Genomic DNA, 25,962 nt, shown 5'->3' on the forward strand with positions numbered 1-25,962 from the left:
TTTTTGTTTTCTAGGCTGTATTTGTAATGTGACGGCACGGTGAGACAGGACCCTGTGGGGCTCGACCTTCTACTAGAGTTACACGCTCTTCACGTTTCTTTCTCCTTCAGTCGAGGAGCCATGGACAATATGGGCAACACCCCTCCAGGCTGGACTAGACCCTCACACCTACCCACCTGCAAATCACGCTCCCATTCACCTCTTTACGGTCCATTAGGGCGGCACATAGACATCCAGTTGGCAGTGGGGAGCCCTTTCTTTGAAATATTAGGGAAAGGGGTGCCTGGGTGTGGCTGAGTCAGTTAAGCATCTGACATTTGGTTTGGGCTCAGGTCATGATCTCACAGTTCATGGATTCAAGCCCCGTATCAGACTCTGTGCTGACAGATCCTGCTTGGGATACTCTCTCCCTTTTTCTCTGCCCCTCACCCTACTCATTTGCTCTCTCTCGCTCTCTCTCTCTCTCTCTCTCTCTCTTTCTCTCTCTCTCTCCCTCAAAAATAAGTAAATAGGGCCCCTGGGTGGCTCAGTCAGTTAAGCGTCTGACTCTGTTTCGGCTCAGGTCATGATCTCACAGTTTGTGAGTTCAAGCCCCACATGGGGCTCCATGCTGATGGCTCAGAGCCTGCTTGGGATTCTCTCTCTCCCTCTCTCTCTCTGTCCCTCCCCCTCTCACTCTCTCTGTCTCTCTCTCAAAAATAAATAAACAAAATTTAAAAATTTTAGGGGCGCCTGGGTGGCTCAGTCAGTTAAGCATCCGACTTCAGCTCAGGTCATGGTCATGCGGTCTGTGAGTTCGAGCCCCATGTCGGGCTCTGAGCTGTCAGCACAGAGCCGGGAGTCTGCTTTCAATTCTGTGTCTTCTTCTCTCTCTACATCTCCTCCACTCTCACTCTCTCTTTCTCTCTCTCTCTCTCTCTCAAAAGTAAATAAGCATTTAAAAAAATTTTAAAACTTTAAAAAATGTTAGGGATTAAAAAGTGACCAAAGAGTGCTTTAGGCAGGCCAGTTGGGTAGTGATGTGCAGAATATGTTGATGAGGGAAGAGCTCAAGTGCCTGTCCAAGCTGTCACCCTGGCACAGAGTATGTTCTCAGTAAATATTTGATTGGCCCAAGAGTCACCTAACGTGAGCTAGAATGAAGGCGACAGAAATGGAAAAGAATTGACAGAACCAAAAGTGGGGCCCTTGGAGGGGACATGACCGTGAGATCTCAGGCACTGGAGACCGGAGAGACCTTGGACTGCAATAAGGGGGGGAGACCAGGAGTGGACAGATGACCACAGGGTGGGATCCTCTGAGCATGTGGCGCTGTTCAGCTGTCCGAATAAAGCTGTCCAGCGGGTAGTGAACATGGCATTCTGGGGTCCAAGATGCAGCACGGTGGGGGGGATCCTTCCCACCAAGGTGACCTCTGGAGCAATGGAAGCAGAATGAGAAAGGGCCTGGTAAACCACACAGCCCCCTTTGCTCTCTGTGAAGGAGAAGTTTCTAGTCCTGGACCCATGTCCTTCTAACACCCATACCCCCTCTTTCAGCCCCTCCTCTCCCCAGGGGAACAAGGCACCCAGGAGGCCAAATACAAATGTTCCTCACGATGACGTCTGTGCCCAACTGCCAAGCTTCCTGACTCTCCTGCACCTGGATACCCCAGCCGTCCACCGCCACCCTTCCCCACTCCTTTCCCTCCCTGGGTTCTCCCCCTCCTCCGTTGTCCTCTCTCCTCTCTGCTGCCTGCACCCTCCCGCCTCACCCCCATCTCTGTTCCCGCCTTTCAGCGGCTCTCTGCTCTTGCCCGTCCTCCCCTTCTGCTCTCTCTGTGCTCACACAAACCAGCACACGTGAATCTTAAGAGACCAAGAACTAACTCAGGGAGACTCATGGAAAGGGCCCTACCTGACTGGCGTCCGCGGGCCTCCTTGGCCACCTTCGGCGGGTGATATATTACAGAAATACATTAAGGGGCCGTCCCGCTGACAGCAAGCTAAGGTGCTATGTCAAGGTAGCAGCCCTGGGATGATGTACGTCCCCCATAGATCAGGACACCATCGCTCTGATTGCACTCCAGCACCGCATGTCAGAGCGCCGCGGGGGCGTGATGGACGGCGGGGATCCATCACCGGCCGACCGGCCATTCCCAGAACAACACTCATATCCAGAGGTGATTTAGGGGCAGCGCTGGGATACCTCCCAAGATGCACACACAGCAAAAGTGGACTCTTTTCTTTGTACTGAGAGAAGTTCAGGGAGAGAAACACTTGTAGAGTGTAGCTCCAAGGTCAAGGGTTTGAGAACCAGACAGACCCGGGTTCACATCCTGCCTCCTCCACCGAAAAGCTGTGGGACCTTCGGGCCCGTTTTCCTCCCTCCCTGAGGTCATTGCCTTGTGTATAACATGGAGGTCATAATACTATCCTCCCAGGATTTAAGGGAAGCTCAAATTAAATAATACAGGTAAAACACGCAGCACAGAGCCAGGTCCCGGGCCCTGGGAACACCACCCGGACCTGTCCAGTGGGCACACAGCAGGAGCCGCAAGCCGCAGCCTCCCACATATTCTCTTCCTTCACCTTTTACCTTTTACCTTCACCTCCCTCCCTGATGGCTCCGCAGCCCATGGAGGAGGTCCTGAGGACCCCCGCTCAAGTCAGCCACCCAGCCCGTGTTTCAGGATTGCCCACCAATCCTCTCCCCATTCATTCTCCATTCAGTCAATAGGTGTTGAGCACCCACTAGGCACCAGACCCTGTTCTGGGCACGGGGGACACAGAGTGAATGAAACAGATGAAAACACCTGCCATCACGTGTCAGTATCATCAAGTCCTTCCATCAGGTAACCCGTCTGTGTAGGGGCAGTAGCCTTGCCAGAAGGCCCTGGGAGCCCGGCCTTGACCCATACAGACTAGATGACTGTGACTTTTACCTGTGCAAAGAGAATGGTGCCCTCATGACAGCTTTCGAGGGGACCATAGCTATTCCCTCAGCGGGTCCTAAGTGGCTGAAGCCCAGACGTGGATGGTGAGTTACCTAAGGTCACACAAGGAGCATGAGGGTGAATCAAGGTTGGAACTCAACCATCTCAGAACTTGCAAGTTTGGGGCGCCTGGGTGGCTCGGTTGGTTAAGCAGCTGACTCTTGATTTCAGCTCAGCTCTTGATCTCACGGTTTGCAGGTTCGAGACCCGAGTCGGCCTCTGCACTGGCAGTGTGGGGCCTGCTTGCGATTCTCTCTCCCTCGTCTCTCCGTCCCCACCCACCCTGCTCACACTTGCATGCTCTCTCTCTCTCTCTCAAAATAAATAAATAAGCTTTAAAAAAAAAAGAATTTTAAAGCTTACCTTTAGATCCCAATGCACACCAGGCGAATTCCCCGTTTTACAGGTAGAGGAGCCGCTTGATTCGTACTCTTAGGAAAATTCAGCCTCCCTGGAGAGAGAAGATACGGGTGCATGAAGAATTAGAACTTACATCACGTTTGCATGGGGTACTTCCTTCATCCTCACAGGGCCCCAAGAGGCAAGCATTGTGATCCCATTTTATAGGTGGGAGGACTGAGGGCAGGAAATCCAGTAACAGACCGTGTCACTCTTGCCTCTTCCCCACACCGCATACAGAGGAGTAGAAACCTGAGATTCGCTACACACACACACACACACACACACACAGCTTTAACATTCCATGGTAAGCATATTCCCGTATTATTAAATACTTTTTGATATATGCCTTTAAAAATGTATTCTCCTGGGGCACCCGGGTGGCTCAGTCAGTTGAGCGTCCCACTTCGGCTCACGTCATGATCTCGCAGTTTGTGGGTTCGAGCCCCGCATCGGGCTCTGTGCTGACAGCTCAGAGCCTGGAGCCTGCTTCGAGTTCTGTGTCTCTCCCTCTCTCTGCCCCTCCCCCACTTGTGCTCTGTCTCTCTCTGTCTCTCAAAAATAAATAAATGTAAAAAAAAATTTTTTAATGTATTCTCCAACAGAAATACACACTATTTTATCAAGGCTTTGTTGCCATACGTCGTAATTATTTCTAATATTCAGATCTGATAAATAATATCGTGATGAATATTCTGATACCGTCTCCACGGTTTCCTTCCAATAGATTGCGAGAAATAACACCGGTGAGTCAAAACTACGAAAACTGTTGAAATTCTTCCACGCAGATTGCTGCCAATTTATGTTCCCATTTCGTCACATGGTCACTAACATTTCTGCAACTGCCCTCAGCAGCAGCAGCAATCTTAACAATTGGACAGGTAAAAAAAAAAATGGAATCTTGTCTTATTATGCATTTCTTTGCCCAATAGTAAAATTAAACATTTTTTCATACGTTAGCCCTTTGTATGTCTTATTTTGTGAATGTTCTTCGCCAATTTTTCTACTGGGATGTTAGGCCTATTTTTTTTTTTTTTTTTTTTTAGGCTTTCTGAAAGCTCTTTGTATACTAAGGCCATTAACCTTTTGCCATATCTGTTTTTCCAAATATTTTTCTGAGTTTGTCATTTCCTTTTTTTATTTTTGTACTTTCTTTTTTAATATATAGGTGGAGTCTGGGGTAGGCAATTGCTTTAGTCATTTCTCCAATTGTTTCTAAGCTTAAATAGGTGTCACCCCCACACTAATTTAAGGGTTTTTTTAATGTTTATTTATTTTTGAAAGAGAGAGAGAGAGTGTGTGAGCAGGAGAGGGGCAGAGAGAGAAGGAGACACAGAATCCGAAGCAAACTCCAGGCTCTGAGCTGTCAGCGCAGAGCCCAATGCGGGACTCGATCGAGCTCACGGACCTCGAGATCATGACCTGAACCGAAGTCGGATGCTCAACCGACTGAGCCACCCAGGCGCCCCGCCCCCATACTAATTTAAATGTCCACTTATGTTTTCTTCTATCGTTATGGGGCTTCTTTTGTCTAATGCTAGAATGACCTGAAATTTCCTTTAGAAAAAGGTTAAGATCTACAATGATTATCTCCCAAGTAGCCCATTTCCTCAACACCAGTTGTTGATCTGACCCTTTCCTATTCATTTGTAATGCTTCCTTCTATCTCGTGTTGCTTTTATACCCATAGTCAAGTTGGTTTTACAGTTATCAGTTATGTGCTATTGATGCCGGCTGGTCCAGGAGCCAACATCATGCTGTACAACCGGTGTACCTTTAAAATATGATTGAATATTGTTAAAGCAAATCGCTTCTCAGGTTCTTAAGAAGACTTCAGCTATTTTGAGGTTGCCATTCTTTCAGACTCATTTCAGAGTTGTCTTTTCAAATTACCAAAAGTTTCCATTGCGATTCTTATTGGGGTTTTGCCAGATCCACGTACGAATTCAGAGAAGAAGAATGTCTTTTCGTTGTTCCTTTTTCCCAATCAAAACCCGGGTGCATTCTCCACTTACTCAAAAGTTTTCTTATGCCGAACTAATAAAGTTTTGTGGCTTTCTTCATGAAAGTTTCACATAATTCTCAGTGAGAGTCATTCAGAGGTAGATCGTGGTTTTGTTTGCTTCTATCTTCAACCTGGTCATGGCGGGTATGTGAGGAATTGAGTTTTGTGTATTTATCGTGTATCAGGGAGGAGAATATACTCAGTAGCAACGTTCCCAGGGATTATTCACAGGAACATTGGTAAGAGCAGAAGAAGAGCCGTGATCTCTAGGGACCCAGTCCATCCCTCACTGTGGGTGTGGGGACGACCCACAGGCACAAGGAGGCCTGGCTCTCAGGTCTTCCAGCAAACTCTAAAGTGCTGTATGCACACCTTATTCTGCCTTTTAACCTCGGCGTGAGGCCGAAAGAAGCTGCTGGTGGATCAGGCTCTGTCTGTGTGTGAGCAGGGACCAAGGCCACGCTGCTGGCCAACAGAGCCCATATCCACACTGAGGCTGCCTGTGTCCCTCCCTGGCTGCCCTCAAACCACACACGCTGAGAACAAGGAGAGACAAGGATCATGGAATGCCTGGTGGGCCGGCCAGAGACTTGCTCCTGGGAAGGGCTGCAGGCAGGAAAGGCTTCCACCCTTGTGCACTACCTGCGGTGGAAATGTTGGGTGCCTACCTGGGCCCAGCCCTCCGCTCCCGCCCACACCCCCTTTGGACCGTGGAACTTTTGCATCTGCATTTTGCTGAAGCGCACATTTATACACTCTGATGAAAGAGTCTATTGGGCAGAGGAAGTGGAAAACTTGGGGCCTGATTCACACTTACCAATATTCAGAAAGTCCCCAAAACAGCCCCCGTGATGGGGATCTACCCAACCCCCCCCCCCACACCTTCCCCAGCTGCCTTGTGATGGACGTCCCAGTTTGCTAATGGTGGCCACATGGAAGGCACGGCCACGGGGAGCCCTGTGGAACAGCCCCTCTTACTGCAGCCATAAAGGCTCATATTTCGACAGAGACTTGGATCCCAGATGTCAGCTACACCACAGGTTTTCAAGCGTTTTTTGAGCAATGGAAATCTTTTTCTAATTAGAAACCCTCATGAAACCCCAGTCTTCAGAACAGATATAAGTGGAACTGTCTTCAGTTGGATTGGGGTAAAACGCCTTGAATGCTCCTACACGCGCGCGCGCACACACACACACACACACACACACACACACACACACTTGAAGTGTGCCATCCTTCTAAGGCACTTGACACATTTCTACAAATTGCTAGGACCATGCCAGACACAACTCTCTTTTTAAGGGTGGGCAAACTGAGGCCCAAAGGGAAGATGACCCTGGGTCAAGATCAAGCAGCATCTTAATGGTAGATGTAGGGCTAGAATCCTGGCTCTGTCTGCCAGCCTAAGACCGGTGCAGAGACAACGGGGTCATGCTCATTGGAATTGAACTTCCAACTCAGGGAGTGATGAAGAAGCACCAGTAGGGGTCATCAGGAAGTCTACTTGGACAAAGCGGGCTTGCCCCAAAACCTGTTCCTGATCACAACACTTGCAAGACTGTGCGGGAGTTCCTGAGTGACTCATGGAATCAATTAATCCATGGGAGAAGGAGAGCCAGGGGCCGGGGTTCCAGCATCTGACCTTCCTGTCGCTTGCCAGGGACCTTGGGCCAATGACTGTCTGACTTGAGTTTGACTCATGATCTCCGGGATCCCTTGCAACTTCTGTACTCCGCATACAGGCAATGAATGAAGCTTTATTACCTACCGTTGATACGGGAACCCCTCTACAGAGCAAAAGGTCTCTGTTTGGGGAGATACCTTAAGGAGTGGATGGGGAGGTCTGAAGGCATGGGGGTGTGCCCATTCCAAGGTCTCTAAGGCAAAGGCTGACCCACCCTGCAGGAAATGAGGAAGGAAACTGGGGAGTGCTTAAAAAGAGGAAAGGGAAAGCAGAAGGAATCAGAGAAGGGCGGGGCGGGGGGGGGGAGGGCCTTGGGGAGCAGAAGGTACGTTTAGAAGCTGTAGCTACCTGGAGTAGTGGGGTGGCCAGAGGGGCATTTTAAGAATGGAAACACCTGATGTTCAACTTGAAGTTGTTTGCACCGCCGTGATGTAAATCCTTCCTTCGTTCCCACCCCCGTCCCACCCTGTATCTTCAAATAAATCTGCCTCACCCACGAATGCTTTGTGCCAGCGAGCTGTTCCATGGAAAATGAGAAGTGGCTGAGCTTGTTGTCTGGGTCCATGTGCTGTGAGATGAAGACGGGAGGAGCCTGAAGCAGCAGGAGCCAGGAGACTCTGTGTCCCCTAGAGAGTCTCAGAGACCTCGGGGGACCCACGGCTGCGGCTCCACGGAGAAGGAACTTTGGGGGTCTAAGTCAATCTTAACCTGGATCTCAAGAGGCAGAGAAGCCCCCCCCATAACATGTAAGCTGATTTCGATCATATGAAATATTTATGTTGTACCTAGTACGTGTCCGACCGTGAGCTCCGGGCTGTGGGAACTCCGAGAAGCGGGAGGTAGTGATGATTACATTTTACTGTGTCTGATCAGGACCCTGGCAGCTTGTTAAAGATGGAGGTTCCCAGGCTTAATGCCACAGACTTCTTCGATTCGGTAGGACTTTGACAGACCCTGGGGCATGGTGGTGACACGAGCCAGCCCTCAAGGAGCCTACAATGTCACTGACGACTTTAGTAACAGGATTCACCTCCAGGCTTCTGGCCTTCCTCTGGCCACTGACAGTTCCTATGGGCCCCTGAGTCCCCAGACCCAGCAGAGAGCAGCCAGTCTCAACCGAGAGCCACAGGTCTTTGTGTCTTTTGGCACAGCTACTCTTCTTTGCCAATGCTAGCCCTCAGGAATGCTGTCCCTTCTAGATGGAAAACCATAGGCTTGAGCTCTACAACCCATGGTACACACCTGGTCTCATGTCCTCAGTGTCCAGGCCTGTTTCCAAGACTTGACTCCTTCCCTGCCTGGACCAGTGATCCCACCTGTCTTTCTCTGCCTCAGCCGGCCCCTTTGGAATAACCCCAGCTAGCTTGCCTTACAGATCTGCTTCCAGGACTTCCTTCGAACGCGGTTTAGTTGCGGGCAGTAAGGCAAAGAATGTCGGAAGGCAGCGAGAAGGATTTCTTTCACATAGCCAAGCATCATCCGGGACGCTGGAGCCAGACGGGGACCAAAGTGTCAGAAGCGTCCACCCAGGAAGTCAGCCCAATGAAAGGAAGAGGGTTCTGTAGGCCGGGGTGGGGGCAAGCTTCTGAGAAGGATATGAAATGGAATCACGATGGAGAAAAAAAAAAGGAAAGGGAGTCAGAGTTCCATTTGTTCATTCATTCACTCATTCATTCATGCAACAGGCATGTGCTGAGGCCCTTCTGTATAGGGATAGAAGCATCAATGAGCTCAGCCTTTTTCTTAAGGACCATACCATCTAGCAGGGGATGGAAGGGGTCCTTGAAGGCTGATAAGATTCTGAGCATCGAAAGTTGATAGAAAGGTGTTCCAGGCAGGGCGAACAACTCGAGCGAAAGCGTGCAAGCAAATGGAAGGTTCCATTTGCTCAAGAGCCAGTGGGTTGATCGACCTGGGTAGAATAGAAGTTTATGGAAATATGTTCTACTTCGACCTATCTTTCCTGTGCTCCGAGCCAGGCCCGGGCCAGGTGCTGGGGACTTAAGGTGAAGAAAGCAATCTCTGCCCTCAATTGCCAGAACTGATATTATCATTCTAGAAAGCGGCAAGGGAGCCACATGACAACCGCCTCCCCTCACAAAGCATTACGGGCGGTCAGCGTGGGTTACCCAGCAGACCCAGGCGGCCTCACCTCCCAGCCAACGGACAGGAGAGCTAGGGCAGAGAGGCCCTCGCCGCCTAGTAAGAGATGAAACTTAGTTGGGGGGAGATGACCTCCCTATGCCGCAATGAAGTCCCTGGCTCCACCTGAAGGAGGCAGAGCCTTAAGGCAAACAGCCCAAGAAAGACAAACAGCAGGGCAGCGCTCTTGAAGACATGATGACCCACGTGTACAAATGCAAAGCCCCTCCAGAGGTAAGGTAGGGTGTGATCCCAAAGGGTACTACGTTCCCCTGCAAAATGACCCTGGTCTGAGCGGGCCGTGGGGAAACCCCTCTCTCGGATTCATGTAGTGAAGGCCTCTCAGGTCAGGGCCAGGGAATCCTGGATGGTTTTATTACTTTCTGGTCTTGTCGCCCATCTTTTTGATGCTATTGTCAGTGAGGTCTGAAAAGTCAAGGGCGGGGGGTGGTTCTAGATGGTGACGCGTGATACCTGGAAGGCAGGCAAGAAGGAAGCCAGGAACCTGAAGAACTACTTGTGGGTGGGGCACGGAGCTTTGGAGGAAAGTGCCCTCACCTGGGAGTCGGGAAGTCTGCCCCACCCCCACCCCCCGCTCTGTTCCAGCAGGCTGTGTGACCTCGGGCAAGTCCCTTCCCCTCTCTGGGCCCGCTCCTCAGTTGGCCACTTTCCTCCCCATACCCGGCCAGCACCCATAACTCTGTAAGAAAGTATTACTTTTACTTTTAAAGAAGAATTGTTACTTTTGAAAGAAGTAACAGAGGAGTTTCCAGGAGCAGATCCTGAAATTTTGCCAACGGAACCAGAGGCTGTTAGAAAATGGCCCTGTGACAGGAGGAAGGTCCTAGGGTGGTTCTCGAAACAAACTGCGTGGGGAGGCGGGTGCATTTCATTAAGTTTGGGGGCAGAGCTGGCTTTCTCGCGCCTGCCAACACAGCCTGTGAGCTGAGAGGGCCTCCCAAGTGCCCTGGGAGTCGCTGAAGGAGGGACGATCAGGGCAGGACCCTGTATCCGTATATATGCCTATATCCAGCCTATATCATAAAGGCGTATATATCATATATCATATAAACATATATCCAGCTTGCCTTCAGCTTGGGACGGGGGAAGAGGGAGGGTCCTGGACTTCCTCTATGCCTCTTTGCCAGTAGGCACCTTAAGTAAAACTCCTTTGGGGGGTTCCCCAGGGTCATTTACAGCTGGTGGAGCAGAGCCTTCCCCCCACGGGCTCACTGCCTCTGCCCAGCATTCAGCGCTCACTGACATTTACTGAGCCTGTGGACCCGTGTCCTCAGCCCCAAAGCCATTGTGTGAATTAGACTTTTCTCAAAACAGAACGTTCCCAGAGTCTGGACAAAGGTCAGGAATGCTTGCTTTTGAAACGTCTCTCCTTTGCCTCGTTTTATGTCCCTTCCAGAGTGCAAAGCCTTGATCTCCTGCTCAGAGGGGGTCTGGGTGACGGCCAAGCCTGGTGGTGATGACCTGTCAAGCCAGTGGGGCCGCACCTCCACGAGTGATTTACAGCAAGATCTCTTCCATGTGGCAAATGTAGAGTTTGGGACCAGGGGTCCAGAGGTAGGTGGCCCAGAACTCAGCTGGCTGTGAGGAGAGAAGGTCAAGGGGGGGGGGGGGGGAAGGGACGGAAGAGGAGAGGGGGAGAGAGGGAAGGGGGAAGTAGAAGGAGGGGAGAGGAGAGGAAAGGAAGAGGGAGGAGGAGGGGGGAAGGAGGGGGTGGGGGGAGAGAGGCAGGGGAAGGGGGAGAGGGAGCCCTTTCATTGCCCGAAGGCTCAGTTTCGTCACCTGCAAAATGAGAATACTGTCACCCTACGTCAGGCCTGGGAGAGTGGAAAGCATAACTTCTGTGAAAACCCCCATACAAAGCTGGTATTCTGAGACTCCAGAACATCAAAGAAGGGAGGGAACTGACGGGGACCCACCGCTCGTAACAGGCAGAGCCAAGATTGGAGCCCAGGGGAGTCAGAGTCCAAAGTCAGCACTTGGCACACCAAACTGCTGCGCCCTAACCTTCCTGGAGATAATGTCACCGAGCCTAAGACTTAGTCACATGGTCTTTCCAGACGCCTCGGTGACTTCCACCTCGGGGTGCTCAGAATCCCCCACAGACCCCAAATAATAACCCAGGGAAAAACCAACTCTTGCAGGGGACTCACCAGAGGAAATGACCTGGGGAAAGACGGGAGGAAGAGTCAGCTGGGGGGGGGGGGGGGTGGGGAGGACCCTGCGAGGCCCAGGTTTCTCTTCAGGCTGATGCTACCTAAGAACGGCAGGCCACAGAAGCGGCCCAGCCGTCCTCACGTGCCCCACCCCAGGTACATGCCAGGTCCCACATAGTTTTCTCTCTCCTTGAAACCTCAGTGCCAGCACAGGAGCCCCCAGGCCTCCCTCTTACCGTCAGCCAGCAGCTGGCAAGCGGACCCTGCGGTCACCTGCTAGGCTGGGAGGTAGCATCGGGCTTTGGGGTCTGTCCCTCTGCAGCGGTAGCTTATCTGAAGACACGCACGAGGGAACGAGAAGTTTCCCAACCGAGGTAGAGATTAACATAACTTGTATAAGTCCCAAGACACAACCTCAGTTACTTCTAAATGTGTGGTCCAGAAGACAAGCAGGGCTCTTTTCCCTTCACTAAACAAAGAGATCAGCGTGATCTGGAAGCTTCCTGGGGTGGGGGGGTGACAGTATGTTTGCTGCAGGGTCTCCATGTCCCAGGCATTGGGTCTTCAGGTCCATTCGACCTCAAACCACCCACAGGAGAGGCAGGACTTAGTCTCTTGCGGGTGACAAAACTGAAACTCCAAGAGTATAAACGGCTTGCCCAAGGGCACGCCAGATTCCAGCGTAAGGTTGTTTCCGACGAAAGCCGGGCCTCGTTCTGGATTACTCTCGTTCTGGATTTTCCCCACCAAAAAAAGAACCGATCTCCTGGCTCTCCGCCCAAGATCATGGTGCTCCTAAAATCTCCTGGATCCAAAGTCCTCGGCCAGCTCTGCACTTAATTCAACATAGAGGCTGAGTGCTCCTGGATTTGTTTTCACGACCCCACTGGGGAGCAAAGGTTAAAGTCAATCATCAGGGAGGAAGAAACGTTCAATGTATTTGTTAAAGTTTATCAGCATTGAGGTGCCAGTTAGCAATCAAGCATCAGCCCGGGGCCCACGCCGGGCAACCAGCCTGGGTGGGTTGGACAAGACAGGAAACAGAAGAGAACAACCGGTGACAGTTTTTAATCAAGTACGCAGAAACATAGCCTCACCGCTGCATGATATCAGGCAAGGGTTTTAATCTCTCTGGGGCCTCACTTCCTCATCTGCAAAATGGGGACAGTGACGCTGTCTTCTTACAGTCACCGTGAGGATCACATGAGGCCATCACAATAAACTGTTTAGCGGAACAAGCTCTTAATAAACCTTACTTACTATCATTGTTGTTGCACGGGAGCTTGGGGACTGATACATATTTATGTATTTATTTATTTTTTAATGTTTTTTTTTTGAGAGAGAGACAGAGAGACAGAGAGCAACCAGGGGAGGGGCAGAGAGAGAGGGAGACCCAGAATCGGAAGCAGGCTCCAGGCTCGGAGCCGTCAGCACAAGCGCCCGACGCGGGGCTCGAACTCACGAGCCATGAGATCACGGCCTGAGCCGAAGTCGGACGCTCAACCAACTGAGCCACCCAGGTGCCCCCAGGGGGGGGCATGTTTCTAATACATGTTTGACGCCAGATGCCATTTGAACAAAGTATGGCACGCCTTGAATGCTTTACGCGGTGAGATGGCGCCAATCTTTGACATTATTTGGCAACTCCCAGCAAAGTATATTGACCTCTGCCACCTTTAGAGCTGAGAGAACGTGGGCCCCTTGCCTGGCTTTTTGTAAAGCCTGTCAGCCCATGCTCTGTCTGTCTCTCTCTCTCAAAAATAAACATTTAAACAAAGCTTAAAAAAAAAAAAAAGGCAGGTGAACAAATTCTGACTATATTTCTCGGAGGAAGGAAGGAAGGAAGAGAGGGAGGGAGGGAGGGAGGGGGAGAAAGGAAAAGTGCTTGAACTGAAATTTAAGATACCGCAAGAAGAAAAAGATTGTGGCATCATTTGCTTGCCCCTGTTTATTTTCTGAGTGTCAGGATGACCGTACTTTGATCTGCAGCAGTTTTGTTTTTTTTTTTAAGGACGTTATATTATCCTTTTTTCACAGGTCATTGACAACATTAATTACCTAAGTAGAACTAAAACTTCAGGGTTAAGTGCGATTGCTGACTTGTTTGCATTTTTTTCCCGCCATCCCAATTAATCCGCGTGGCTAGAAAGCCCACCGTGAAGAACACCCAGAAGGTTCCAGGGACCCATTAGAGGCATTGCCAATTAAACCACTGCCCTGTGAGAATCATTAACAAATGACAGGGACGAAATCCAAAGTATCCGTATATTTGCATGGAATGGTACAACATGTCTACATGTTTTTCTGCAGACTGTTATCTGTTCATTTTATTTTTGACAATCCCTGCCCCGGTATCTCAAGCAGAACAGTCTTCCTCCGAATGCAAACCAATTAAAAACTGTCTAAGGAACCCTCCTGTGACAACAGCGTTTAACAGAATTAACACCACTCCCTGTAGAAACAAGGCAGCAAAAGTTGTGAAACTTGCCGATGCTTTCGCTAAAGCCAAATCACAACGGAAGGCGCTAGTTTGCTCCTAATTTCCAAATCTGTCTGTGTTGACTGAATGTCTGGGTGCTGACATGTCTTACTTTAGAGGATAAGTTTTGAAGTTTATTTCAATCGGTTTTTTTTGGGGGGGGGTTGTATCAGGAAAGATCGTGTTTAGTAATTAATACAGTTTTTTATTTTACCGGTTTTGTCCGATGATGCCATCACACTGGAAGAGAATCTACAATGGTTATATCTGTGTGGAAAGAGCAAAAACTAAGCCATTATGGTGGTTCAGAAGGGCAGAAGGGGGAAATTGAGGGCTCTATCTGTTCTGTGCACCGGACTGTGCATTGTACTACATTATTAATTTTTCTCTTCTCAACAACTTTGAAAGGCAAGAATGTTTACCACCTTTCTTTTTACAAGTGAGGGGGCCTTCACTCAAGGAGGGGAAGTAACCTGCTCAAGGTCACATAACGTGGCCAGACGCCAACCTGCGTCTGTCCGGCTCCAAAACCTTCATAAGGTCAAAGAGGGCCCTTTCCCACGAACCCAGATCACGGGATGTTTCCTGCCTGCCTAATGACTGTCTGAAATGGTGGAGCCGGGGGTCACTGAGGCAGAACTTGGCCTTCTGACATGATCCGAGGGCACATTTGGCATCAGTCCAATCCCCTGGCACAGCTCCAAGCACGGCCCCATTTGAGTTGAGGGCGCTTACAACATTAGCTCACCCCATTAGGGCGGCAAAGTAGGTGCTCAAAGGAGAGACTTGGGCGTGAGTCTCAGCTCTGTCATACGTAGACCTTGGGCTAAGCACCAAAACCCACTGCGTCTGCAAAAAAAAATTTTTTAAGTGGGTGGTGGGGGTTGGAAATAATCTATCCAACATCAAAAAGCTGGCGAGAGGAATAAATTAAATGATCCGTGAAAAACCCTTGGGAAAAAAGCATAGACACAGAAGGTGCTTAACGAATGGGGGCTGCATTGAAATCAAGCCTGCAGTAAAGGGGCCCTGCCCTAGGTTCAGAGCACTGTCTTAGATCCCCCTGCTGTTCAAAGTGCGGGTCATAGACCAACAGTATCAGCCTCACCGGGAGATTGTTAGAAATGCAGGAAACGGGCTGCACCCCAGGCCTCCGGATTTAGAATCTGCATTTGCAACAAGGTTCCAGTTTGAGAAGCACTGCCTTAGACCTCCCGGTCTGGCTCCCTAGGTCTCCACCGTCAGACAAGGAAGTTAGCGTGGTTCACTCCTCCATTATTCCTTATCAAAAAGTAGAATCCAAAGGGCCCTTGAAAGTCATCCAATCCCAGAATGCTCAATGCATGACATGGGTGCTTGCTGCCCTTCCCTTCCCGGTGACCGGGGCAGACATCGATAATCAATCATCATCAATCAGGGAGCTGTTTCACCAAGCTAAGAAGTAGTAGCATCACACTCCAGGAGTGTGCTGTTTTTCTTAGAGTTAATACGGGTGTGAAATCTACATACGGCGCCCACCGCTTGCCATGTGGTCTAAGCCCTCTTTTTTCAGAGGTGGACCCTATCTCCGGTTTATGCTTGTTTCCCCAACATTCTATCCCATTTCATATTCTCCCCTACAGAAGTGTTGAATACATTACATGGTTACACTGATTAAGCAGAAACCAAATGCCATCAAGGTAAAACGATGTCCCCCAAAGTGGAGAATCCCACTCCTCTGCCTCAACTCCTCTTGTCTTTTTGTCACGGCCCCACTCTGTTCCACCATCGGCGTTTTAGACCAAGAAAAGGAAGACTCAAAACCCCACTAAGAACCCAGGACGTTCCCGGGATGCACTCAAAAGCCAAGGTAGAAACACACTAGAAGGCTTTTACGGTGTTCTAGGACTTTGCACCGCACTCCTATGTGCCCTGGCAACCCAGCCCTGTCTCCTGCACGCTGAGCCAGCCTCCCTCCTGTGGCCCTCACCCCGTTTCCCAGCGGCCTGCCTCAAACGCTATGTGCAAAGAGTTCCAAACTAGGAGTGATATTCCGAACTTAATTTTTGTTCACATGTAATAGGAGACCGATGCCCCCACCAAGCCACTGGGCCAATTAGCCAGCGGGAAGCAGCCCACATTTCTGGAAGGCAAATCATTGAGAACTGGGATACCATGGAGGCATATCTACAGGCTGGACCCAATTTTAAGTGAAAATTAATGGCAAATTCTTGAAACCACATTAAGGCCCATTGTCGTTCACTCGAAATCAGTTAAACATGAAAACAGTATGAAAACCATCTTGAGTTTATGGAATATAAATATTTGTCTGTCTTTTTTTGCCAGTGCCCCAGAGAGACGCGGAGGTACCAGCAGATGTGCTCTACAAACATGCTCACAAAGGGGGGTGGAGGTTGGGATAAGGAACCCGATTCTTGTCGGGTCAAAGCTACTTGTCAACTTTTCCATTTCCTCAGTCGGAAGATAATTAAACAGTAAGCAGATGTCAGAATCAAATTGGTTCAAGGAAACATTGCCCAATGACTTACAGTGCTTGTGATTTTTAGGGACTGTCCTCAAACAACACTTTGGTTCATACAGGAGGCAGAAAAGGAGGATTTTCGAGGTCAATCCTGAGCAGAAGGTTTTGCTCCCAGGGACGCAAAGGCTCTCCTAGCAAAGCCATCTCTATACAGACATGCTTGATATCAGGAAGCAGGCAAGAAAGTTCCTGAAACTCCCGCTTTGGACCTATCAGGCTGGAGAGAAGCCTTAGCTTTGTAGAGGGAGAGAAGGAAAAAGGAGATAGAGAGGAGAGGACGGGAAGTCAGGAGATGATGAAGGGAAGGCAGAAAGGAGGAGGAGGTGGGCTGAAAGAAGGAGAGAGAAAAAGAATTGAAGATTCAGAGGAAGGCGGTGTCTGGACAGGGAGGGGGCCGAATATGTCACAAGGTCTTCAGACCCAAGCCCTTTGGTGCCATGACTTTCTACCCGTAGGACCTTGGACCACTTGGGGACCTCCCTGAATTCATTCCCTCATCTGATATTTGGAGCCTGGCTCTGTCACGGGCTTGCTGTGAGATTCAGAGTGAGAAACAGAAAGGTCTCAAAACTATAACACGCTGTACGATTGCCTTAATTTGTCATCAAAGAGCAGAGGGAAATTGAGTGAAAGAGCGTAGAGACAAGGTGAGGTCTGAGGTGGGGTGAGGGCGGACCCTTCTCCGGTTTTCTGTGTCACAGTCTGTTATAGGGGTCCCACAGTGGTGTCGCCTGGAATCCGGCGTGTTTCCGAGTTTATTAAAAGAGCTCTTTCAGATTCTGCTACAGAACCCCCTCCGATAGCGTGTGTGTGTCCGCACGCACGCACGCGGACACACACACACACACACACACACTGTTTTCTGTGGGACTCAAGCGCTTGTCCAGGGAGCCAGGTGAGGAACAGGCTCGAAAAACCCTCACCACGCTGTGTTCTGAACTTCTATTCACTTGACACTCGGGTTAACGCACCGGTAGCAGCCTTTCCCTTCAGGATGAATCCCTTCCCTGGAGGATTGTCAACTACCCCTTGCAAACTGACCCCCATTAGGGGACAAGCATGGTCAATAGGCCTTCAGCTCATTCTCGCTGTGGAATAATGTATCAGGTGGTCTGTTCCAAAGAACCCATTTGCTGATGAACTATGGGTTCGCACGTGCACCTGGTCTCACCTCTGAAACTACCTTGCTGTGTGGCCTCAGACCAGCACGAAGCTGCTTGGGGCTTTTGTCTTCCTATCCGTGATATCAAGTTGAACGGCTTGATCCTAAGACCCTTTCTACTTGTGACTTGAAATTCTCACCGTTCACACACTGGAAATCTAAGGTATGCGATGTCATGTCTTTCCCCTTCCTCTGCCCTTCCAGACTCCTCTCTGCTCTGCTCCCTCACTCTGCTTCCCCGTGGAAGGTCACAGTGCCTGGGTCTTCTCTTCAGACTCTCTCCTTGCAGATTTTCTTACCGTCTCTTCCCTTTGTTTCTCCAGGCCCCAGGGTAGGAACAGCCCTACGGTGACTGTGTTATCCCTCATGGTTCTACTGCTCCCAGACAACACCTCAGCAAGTGGTCCTTTGTCAACAAACCCTCCTCAGTGGGGGACATCGTGGGTGGTCGGTCATGGAAGAATGAACAGGTGGTCCTATAGGGCTTGGGGTGAATGAGGAGAAGGATGGGGAAGACCTCCCAGGGAAGAGGCAAGGTTTGCAAAGTTGGGCTGAAGCCTGTCTGGAAGGACAAGAAGTTTAGATAGGCAACGAGAGGGTGGGAGAAGGCCTTTTAGCCAAGAGAGTGGTGAGGAGGCCGCCATGATGTCTGTCTGTCTGGAGGGAAGAATTTGGTAAAGAAGGAACCAGAATGAGGGTCACGGATGGAAAAGCCAGTGAAGCCTCAGTTGCAGGGATCTTGAAGGTGAGACTGAAGCCTGGGGCTTTATCTCTAGGGGCAATGAGAGACTTCGGATGGTTCTGGAGCAGGGGAATGGCCCAATCGCACAAAGCCATTTTAGGAACGCTAATCTAGCAGTGGGGAGCAGACTGTAGTGTCACCGGTGGGGCAGCCCTGCGGGAAGGGCACAGAGGGTGAGGCCAAGTGGGACTCACCCACCCCCTACTTCTCCTAGCAGGGGTGGGGGAGGGGCAGGCAGTGCGGGCGATACCCCCGGAGCAATCTCACATTCCTGCCAGCCTCAAAAGAGCAGAGAGTGAAATGCACCGCATCCTGAAGATGTAAGAGAAAACACATTCTTGGAAGAGATCTCCTCTCAAAGCCGTCCGCCCACAACCCCCAGAATAAGGGGTTGGCAATCTGCTTCTCTTGGCATCTGATTCAAAATGCTCCCGAGGCCAAGAGGACCTAAAAGAATACCTCTGCTCGTGTGTGCAAGAACAGCCCAACGGGGGACCATCTGTTTCAGGATGGGCCCAATGTGGGGGCAGAAACAGTAGCCCCCAAAGGAGTGCTATTTTGGTTTCCAGGAAAGCATCCTGTGAATATCCCCAGCCACCAACTGGAGATCTCTCTTTAGCTCTCTGCTTAGTTCTTTGCTAAATAGAACCCCCCCCCCCCCAGGTGGTGAGGGTCACTCTCTACAAGGTTCTCTGTCACTGACATCTCAGCGGGTGGTGGGAGTCCAGGGGTTCTGATCACCCGAGACAGTGCAGACCCAGTAAGCAACAGAAAGGTTAAAGGGCGGCAGATTCAAGGACAGAGACCACTCAAACTCCTGCAAAAACTTCTGTTAAGGATGGGCCCTATGTCTCCTCCTTGACGAGATTGTTTTTAGTACCAAACATGGCTAGAAAGGTCCTTCCTCGAGGTCCACTTCCCTGACCATCCCCTGGTGATGTCCGGATGATTGCCATGTTCCAGGGGAGGCACAGTGGTTGCATGGATGAAGAAAAGAGGGGGCTATCTCCAAGCTCTGGAACACTCTAACATTTAGACGTCCAGTAAAAGAGACAGAGCCAGCAAAGGAGGGGGGAATCTGTGAAACCCAGAAAGTGAGTGTCACAAAAGCCAGAAGGAACCAAGGCAGAGGAAGTGGCCAAATACCTCTGATGCTCTTGGGGGAAGCGAGTACCAAGGGACAGTTACAGAGGTCATCATCAATGATCCGGACAAGAGTACTGTCAGTGGCGTGGAGGAGCCAGAACCTTCGGAGGTAGATACGTTTATCTCCACTTTGTAGACGAGGACGCTGAAGCGGAGAGAGGTAACCTGACTTACCCAAAGCCTAGATACCTGTTAGACCATGACCCTACTGCCTGCGATCACGGGGTCCCAAAGGGTGTTGCAGACGCGGTTGATGGTGACACCGGTGGATGTCAACGGCGATGTTGATATTGCTGCTGGTGGTGATGGAGACAATGATGGTGGTGGTGACGGTGATGCTGTTAGTGGTCGTGCAGATGGGGAAGTTTGATCATGACTGTGATGTAGACATTGGTCTGTGGAATCAGACAGATCCAGAGCTATATCCCAGCCAGTCAGAGACGCATAAGCTTTTCAACCTTTGAGCCTGCGTCCCTGGCTGTGAGACGGAGATACTCCTGTCTACCTCAGAGGCAGTGGACCTAGTGCATTGTGGGAATGGGATGGATGGGGAGGCACCTGAAGCACCGGGCTGCTAGCCGACCCTCAGGAAATGGCTCATTCATTTGTCCTCAGGGCCAGTTTAGGGAGCACAGTGGCCATCGCTCCATGAGCTGAGCTTGTCTCCCTAGACCCATTCTTCCAGGGTAACTGCCCTCCCCAACCAGAGTCAGCTCCATCCTCAAGGTCAGTCATGGCCATCTTGCGGACCATCTGCTCCCCAGGGTCACCCCTCGAGGCCCACGCCCTGCTCCAGCAACGCTGCCCTGCCGAGACCCCCACCCTCGTGTCTGCCCTCCTGGCGCATGAACGCCCAAAGAGACCCTGAAAGGAAGAAGGTGGAAAGAAGCCAACACTTAATACTGTCATGTGCTCAGCTCTCTGCTCTCACGCAGCCGGGAAAGAGGGGGTGTAGGCTTGCATCGGGGTGCTGGAACCAGACGTGCCCGGAATGAAGCCCCTCCCTTCCTTGATGTCTACTCAGATAGCAGCTTCTCCACGAGGCCCACCGCGACTGCCATCTCTCCTGTGCCCTCACCCGCAACACCTTCCCTGCCACCCTCATCCTGCTCGTTTCTCCCCATTCCCCTTTCTAACTTGCTACATGTTCTTCCCGTGTATTACGTCTGTCTGTCTCTCACGGAGATGTAAATTCCAAAGGGCAGAGTCTAATACCTCTTTTGTCCACCGAGGCGTCCCTAACACTTGAGACGGGGCTGGGAGCTAGGAAGCGCTCACTAAACATTTATTTGCAGCGTCAGGTACCAGCTCGGCCCCCAGTAACATACACATACACAGCCGGCCCATAACAGACGGTGAACAGGCCCCGCGCGGCTCCAAACCCGGGCCCCTCGCAGACAACAAAGTCAAGTTTCTTCCTGGTCACGGCCCCTCACCTCACCCCACCCGTCATTCTCCAGAACCCTTTCATTTTGAAGTCTCCCTCTTGGATCAAGCCATTTAAGCATTACAGGGCTGGGCTGCTATGGGAGGAAGACAGAATGTTCCCTGCATTCTAGAAGGTGCCGGGCCCAGCATGCTTTGAGGTAAAGCAGAGAGGCTGGTCTGGCCCACCCCGGGCCTGGCTGGAGGCCCTTTCGGTTTAAAAGCTCTTCAGTCAACTCCACGCCCAAGGGGCAGAAGGCAGGTCTGTGCTGTGTTTGCTCCGAGGGGTCCACCTACTGGGAAGACGCAGGTAAGTCAAACAAGGCTATTTGTTCTCCCAGTACAGCAAACAAAAAAAAACAGGACAAATTCTTCTCCAAGGCCTCCTCACTGGACCCGAGAGGCATAATTCAAGTGATGGGAAGACAAATGTTTTCCCGGAGAAAATGATAAAACCCGAGGCAGGAAAAGCAAACAGCATCTTCAAAAGGGCAGCGGGCGAAGCTGGTATGGAGCTGCCCCAGGAGCAGGTAGGGAAGATTCCAGAAGTGGGAAGCACTTGGGCGGGCTCCTGGTTTAGACGGATGGGCCAGCCTTGCTTGGGCTCGAACTCATTCACTCATTCACTCATTCATTCGGCCAGTCAGTCCACCCTTTCAGACATGTGTGCTGAACAAGCAGGCTCTGGCTGGTGCTATGTGCCTGAGGGCCTCCACGTTCTCATCTGTGAAATGGGCTGGTGCCGGATTGCCGGGGAGGTAAAAAGTGATGTGAGAAGCCCTACACAGGGTCTGGCTCATGATCAGATTCTCTGATATGTCCCCTCGGGCACCTCCTCCCTCTGATCTTCTGGCTTTATCTCTAGCTCCCCTCTCCCCTTTCCCAAGCCCCAGCCAAGTGTCCTCTTTGTCCCACCTGCCTCTGCCCCATTCGCTCTGGCCTCTTGGCCTTTATCCGCGCCATTCTCCCCACCTCCGGTGCCCTTCCCACCAAGGGATCTCCACACAGTAACATGCACCAAATTCCCAAATCGAACAGGCTCCTGATCAATCCTCTGCACCCCACTGTGCCCCCAAACCTAGTCTTCCTGTGTGTTTCGGTGAAAACTCCATCCCAGTAGTGCTCCTGTAGAAACCGGGGGGGCCCCCATGGGTCCCCCTTTCTGCTCACCCAGCATGGCTGCTGTCTGCAAGGTCACACCAGTCTTGGCTCAGCCCTCCTGCAGGTCCCAGCCTGCTTTGCGCATCCTGGACTCTAGCTGGGCATTCACTTCCCTCCTTCCCTTTTTGGCCTCAGATAGCCTCCTGAGACCTTAAAACTCTAGTTCAGCACTTCCTCCAGGAAGCCCTCCCTTGTCCCGTCAGGCTGGGTTACCTGCCTACCCACCCCACCCTGCTCCTTCCCAGAGCACCTGAGCTTACCTTGGCCCCACACGGTCCCATCTGGCCCGGACCTGCCTCCTTCTTGTGGTGAGCTCATCCAGTCCTAGGAACCTGGCACACTTACCTCTTCCCTCAGGTTTCTAGCCGAGGGCCTAGTACTCGGAAGACTCCAGAAAGGCTGCGGTGGGTGGCTCACGTCTAGGCCCGAGAGCTGAGACAAGAGGTGGGGGCTCTGGCAACGTGGGATAAGTGAACTCATCCCATCAAGGGGGGCTGAGGGTGGAAGAATGAGGGTGTCAAGGACAGTTGTCAAGAGGAGGAAATGTACAAGCTAAGACTGCAAAGAGGAGAAAAAATTAGCTAGACAGAGAAGGTGGGAAAAGCTTTCCCAAGCAGTGGGCGGCAGGGGGGAAGCATGTGCAAAGGCCCGGGGGAGGCTTTGATGGCCCCTGAGAGGTTGTGGGCAAGTGTAGCTAAGGGACTTCTGAAGGTGTCTCTGGATCTTTTCTTACACGGATGGACGGGCCCTGCCTGGGGAATCCCGAACTGAACTGGGACACGATCACACCGCATCAGAAAGACGCCGCCGAGTGCTGTGTGGATGGACAAGGGGGTCAGGAAATGCCACACTTCTGGTTGTTTGGCCAATGCCAAGGTCCATGGAAGAAATGCAGGAACAGGTGGTGGCAATGAAGATGGACAGAAACGGATGGATGCAGGGGTATTTCGGGCAGAGTCAACACAGTTTGGTGATGGATTGTGTGTGGGACCCAAGGGAGAGAGAGAGAGGTCAACAGCCCCGTGCATGAGTGAATCCTTTGCCCCAAGGTCCAAGGGCTCCCAGCCAAGTCTCCCGTGGTGCCCTCTTTCTTCCCCGAATTGAGACAAGAGGTCAAACCCAGCCACCTGTCAGCTAGGCTCTGTCTTCCTCTGCCAAGAGCAGACATTGCTACCAGGGGTCCCAACTGGCAGAACGTTCTTCCTGTCCTAGCGCAGGGGAAGTGAGCGGGGAGAAGCAGCAAGGGGAGAGAATCGGCCCTGATGGAACACCTCCCAACAAACGCACGTGCCAGGCATGGTAAGTGGTACTTTAGCTCTGAGCGTTCAGCCACTCTTTTTTATTTTAGGTTATTTATTTTGACAGAGAGGGAGAGGCAGAGAGAGAGGGAGAGAAAGAGAATCCCCAGCAGGCTCCGCGCTGTCAGCGCAGAGCCCGACGCGGGGCTCGAACTCATTGAACCGTGGAGATCACGACCTGAGCCGACACCAAGAGTCGGGTGCTTAATCGACGGAGCCAGCCAGGTGCCCCTGAGTTTTCATCCACTCTCACGATAATCTCTGAAGTGATAGATGTATCATGCCTAACGGCTGGGGGCGGGACAGACTGTGGTCTCCGTTGCCACTCTCCACCCCCGTGATCCTGAGCAAATTTCTTCACCATTCTGAATCTGTTCGTTTGGTTGTTTTGTTTTTTTTAACCTAAAACATGGTGATATTAATGATCCTTAATGCACTGGGGTTTTTAGCACACGGTTTATGGCACAGGCTCAGCACATACTATCTATTTGTAGCGCCCCTTGTATAGGTGGGGAAGCGGAACGTGATCACGTGCTGGGGTTGGGCTTCAGACTCGGATCTCTTGGCTCCAGGGCCAGATCTCTTCCCTCCCCCCTACTTGCTTGGTCACTTGTGACGCCGCTAGGAAGCCAGTCTATGGGAGTGGTTCAAACAGGGGGCGTTCTGGGCACCAGAGTCAGCTGCTGGCGGCGCTGTGGCCAGGGGGCGTCGACCACAGCTAGAGCTGGGGCTAAGAGAAGCAGCGATGGAAACTCAGACTCTCAGTCGGGCCGAGGAATCCTCGTGGAGCACTTACTGCTTGCAAACCTTCGTGCCGGGCCCTGTGGGCAATAAAGCATATCCTCTGCCCTCAAGGAACTAGCAATCTGCTCCGATATCTGAGACACACATCTGAATCTGTCAATTGCCAATTCACAACGGTGATGCAAAGAAATCAATCCCCACTGTTGTAATACCAGCCCAAATCGCGAAGACCACAGTCATAACAGATGTCCAGGCCTGCCCTGGGGTTTGGAACGATTAACCACGCCAGGAGGGTCCTGATCTGGCCGCAGCCCGTGGGAACAGGGCCCAGGGGCTTTAGGTGGCCCCAGAGCTTCACGTGAGCCCACACAGAGCTGTGACTGCTTCGGAAGCGAACGCGATCCCGGGACCAGAGACACAGGTGTGAGGTTCAGGCCAGCAGAGGTAAGGGGCATAAGGCTCGGGCTTCATTTGGAAAGGTTCCAGCCCTGGGGGCCACATTCACTAGGAACGAAGACCGAGAATGTCCCCCGAGGGGTGGGAGGTCGAAGAGCCACACCCCTTGAAGAATTATCTAAAGAAAATTGGATAACTGGATCACGGTCCGACCAGGGCAAGGAAAGGCTTGGCTGGGTGCGGGCACCACCTTCAAATACCTGTCGAGGGCCTGAGTGAGCCTAGACAGTCAGCAGACCCACATCCAAGGGCCGGCTCCACCACGTCCCGAGCTGGGGAACACTGAAGGTTACTGAATTCTCCCGGGCCTCGGTTTTCTCATCCGAAAGATGGGAATAAGGGTGCGGATATGAAAATTAAATGTGATGGCAGAGCTGGACAGAGGGCAGCGCTCAACAGAGCCTACTCCTTCCTCCTCTGAGACATCGAAGGCCTGCTCTCAAAGGCACAAACTATGGGGGGAGGGGAGGAGGGGAGCCACAGGCACCCATTAGCGTGTTGGCCAGGCGGGAGCGCGGACCCCAGGGAACTGGCTCACCAGGGGTCAAGGGCCCCAGAAGGTGGTTCCGCAGAAGGGACTCAGGGAACCAGGGTCATAACAGAAGACCTCGAACGGATGCAACCAGTGTGGAAAGGCACACTAGGGAGCCTCTGGGCTTCACTGGGGACAACATCCCCTGCTCCCGCATTGCCGTCAGCTCATTTCCCATGTTCCGTGCGAACAGCCATCTCCAAAGTGTCGGTTTGGATCCCCCCAAGAAGCAGGGTGTGAACAAGGACCTGGGTACGTACAGTATAACTGGCAGGTGACCCCAGGAAGTGAGGATGGGGCGAGGGCTGGCGGGGAAAAGCTGTCCCTGTGCACTTACTGAGAGGTCACCACTGTGGGCAACTGAGAGCCACCTGTCGGGGTCCCCTCTGAGGAACTGAGCCTACAGAGCTCCCTGAGGCTGGGACGCTGGGGCACTGACCGCGCCCCCACCTTGCAGCATATGCTACGGGTCTGACTGCACGAAACCCCGAGTCCCAGGCTTTGCCCCCAGACCTACGAACCAGCCTCTCTGGAAATGGAGCCCACAGATGTGCCTTTTAACCAGCGCCCAAGGTAAGGCTGGTAGACAAAAGTCAGATGCGCAGAGGTACACCATATTTGAGACATACTTATACTAAAATATTACTTGTTTATCCCCAGCTGATTCCGATGTACCGTAAAATTCAAGGATCTTTTTATATACTCTCCCCAAGTTATTCTATCCATGCCCCTAATTTTAATTACCAACTACACCTTAGTGGCTCAGACTTCTTTCTCGCCCAGACCTCTCCCCCAAGGTCCAGAAATGGTGGGCCACTGGACATCTCAAATCTGATGTGTTCAAAATAGAGCTCACTGTTCACCGCCACGTCCCGCACTGCTCTCCAAACCGGCTCTTCTTTCTTTCCCTTTCTCAGC

At 51.6% G+C, this 25,962-nt stretch overlaps 1 long non-coding RNA gene across 1 annotated transcript in view; it reads right to left on the reverse strand.

The window, feature by feature from the left end:
* LOC113601866 (uncharacterized) overlaps nt 1-25,962 on the reverse strand; it is an 89,024-nt gene that overhangs the window by 28,699 nt on the left and 34,363 nt on the right. Inside the window, exon 2 of the long non-coding RNA XR_003423178.2 lies at nt 3,338-3,425. This is a non-coding gene — a long non-coding RNA (uncharacterized LOC113601866). The remainder of the gene's footprint in view (nt 1-3,337; nt 3,426-25,962) is intronic.

This window comes from Acinonyx jubatus, chromosome B3 (assembly GCF_027475565.1).
Source record: "Acinonyx jubatus isolate Ajub_Pintada_27869175 chromosome B3, VMU_Ajub_asm_v1.0, whole genome shotgun sequence".
In the NCBI taxonomy this organism is placed as follows: Eukaryota; Metazoa; Chordata; class Mammalia; order Carnivora; family Felidae; genus Acinonyx; species Acinonyx jubatus.